Raw genomic sequence first — 2,624 nt, forward strand, 5'->3', positions numbered from 1 at the left:
GCATCTCTTTGACATCTCTGATCGCCTTTTACGTTCTATCAATGTGTTCAGAAACTGCCTTTTGTGCATCTCTAAATAAGCACCGTGGAAATGCGTAAATTTTACTGAGTTGCTTTTCCTCGTTTCCCACGCCGGTTTCCAAATCAGCTGGCTGCCACCTGAGATTTGTTCATGTCCAGGATTGGAAAGCTTTGCAGAAAAACGTCAGGCTAAGGAGAAAGGCAAGGAAGATGGCAGCTCATAGCTGCACCGAGGTTCGAACAGCCTCCCGCTGTGATTTGTCGTTCTCGAATTCTGACGCGAGCTCAGTTTTTCCAGACAGAGGGTTATCTTTGAGCCACTTACTCTGCAAAACCGGCGCGGTCAGTCGAAGTATGCTGCACGGTATGACCTGGTGCGCGACCTGCGCAGCTTGGTGCGTTTATCCCCGTAGTCCGGTGTTTTTCACGCTCCGTGTTAACGCGAAAGTTGTTCTGTTTCGAGCAGAAGGCGAAACCATTCACCAGAGCGAAAGTCTAAATTCCAGAAATGCCGTGCATTTCATGTTTTCTTCATCCAAGCATAAACGAATAAACTTTCTCCCAGGCGCATTACATTCGTTAGATTGATGGAACGTAAAAGGTGATCAGAGATGTCAAAGAGATGCTAACAGCATGCGATTGCTTTGTGTTCAAGAAGTGAAACAGAGATGTAAGTAAATATTTGTCTTCTTTAACACAGAATTGATAATGACAGTTTGTATCGTTTAGATCATGAACCGATGTTAATGAGCCGTACATTTTGGTGCAGTCAATTTCATAATCCAAAATAAGACTACAATGCATAGAGTCAGAGATCATTGAAACCCGACCGTATCGACAGAGGCCATTCGGCCCACTGAGGCATCACCGACTCTCGAAGGAAAACACAGTTTCTGGAAAAGCTCAACAGGTCCGGCAGCAACTGTGAAGAAAACATCAGAATTAACGTTGCGGTTCCGGTGACCCATCCTCAGAACCGCGAAGAGCTTTCTGAATATCTGCATTTCCCACGGCTGAACAATCTGGTCTGCACATCACTGCACAAGAGGGGCAATTTCCCACGGCCAACTCACCAAACCGGCGGATGATGATTTAGCTCGATGATCTATCCCATATCGCTGACACAGCCCTGTGCTAAATTCCAGGAAGGGCTGTTTATCTGTTTCGTAGTATTCCATTTGCTGCGTGCATATTCATACAAGGGGTTCCAATGATCGAAAAGAATTAGATTTATCTCATTGAGCAGTTAGAAAGTTGTCGCCAAATGAGTGAGTGTAGGAGAAAACAAATCCGTCCATCCCACTTGTATCAGCTCCTGGGGAGATCGTGAGAGGGCAAAGGCGTGACTTCTGCAAGTTTGCAGCGTCAGTCCTTATCGCAATGCAAAGCATTTGATAGATTTGTTCCTGATTGAAGTGTTTACTGGAAGCAGGGAGCTGAGCAAGATATTGGGTAAACCGATTCAGTTGTGAGAGCCGAAAACAGCAATTTCCTTTCTTGCAGAGCGAATGAGATTGTATAGCGCAGAGAATTTCGATATGTGTTCCCGATCACTGGAGAGTCCATAACCAGAGATCACAGTTTGAGGATAAGCTGCAATCCATTTAGGTCTGAGGTGAGGGGCATATCATCACGAGAGAGCAATTAGCCTGAAGAATTTTGTGTTACACGAAACGGTTGAAGCTAAAACATCGATTAGTTTTATAAGAAGGAGTTAGTCCTGGTTATTCGGGTTCTAGGGACAAAAGGATCTGCGGTGAAAAGTGAAACAGGGTACTGAGTTGGGTGAACCCTATGATCATATTGAATAGTGGAGCAGGCTGGAAGGACGGACTGGCCTCTTCCTGCTCCAAAGTCTATACAAAGCGACCTCGCACCGAGTCTTGTGAAGCAACACAACAAACGGATCATCAGTGACAAAGACACCCATCAGCGAGAACCCTTTGTTTCTTGCTACGATTTTGTATCCGATTAGTGAGATGCACTGACGCTAATTTCACTCTTCTTTGAGAGATGTAAGTAAATAGCTGTGTTCTTTAACATATAAATGATGACGACAGTTGGTGTAGTGTGGGTCAAGTCACGGAATGAGAATCTCCGTGACAGCGTGAATGTAAAATTGTCTGTGAGGAATTGTTTTCCAGACTTGAGAAGAGTGCACAGGGTTTTTTCCAAGAAGTCGTATTGAGACCACTTCTCTTCTGAACCGATGTTAATGAGCCGCACATTTTGGTGCAGACAATTTCAAAATCCGAAATGAGACTACAATGCATCGAGTCAGAAATCATAGAAACCCGTCCGTAGAGACAGAGGCCATTCGGCCCAGTGAGGCGGCATCGACTCTCGAAGAAAAACAAAGTTGCTGGAAAAACTCAGCAGGTCCGGCAGCATCTGAGAAGAAAACATCAGAGTTAACGTTGCGGATTCAGTGACAACATCCTCAGACCCGAGAAGAGCATTCCGTAAACCTGCATTTCCCACGGCTGAGCTATCTGGTCTGCACATCACTTACAAGACGGGCAATTTCCCACGGCCAATTCACCAAACCAGCAGATGTTTCGCCTGTGAGAAGGAAGATCAACGGTGACCAGGGAAGAAGGCACA

This window comes from Rhincodon typus, chromosome 8, assembly GCF_021869965.1.
Source record: "Rhincodon typus isolate 14 chromosome 8, sRhiTyp1.1, whole genome shotgun sequence".
Classification (NCBI taxonomy): Eukaryota; Metazoa; Chordata; class Chondrichthyes; order Orectolobiformes; family Rhincodontidae; genus Rhincodon; species Rhincodon typus.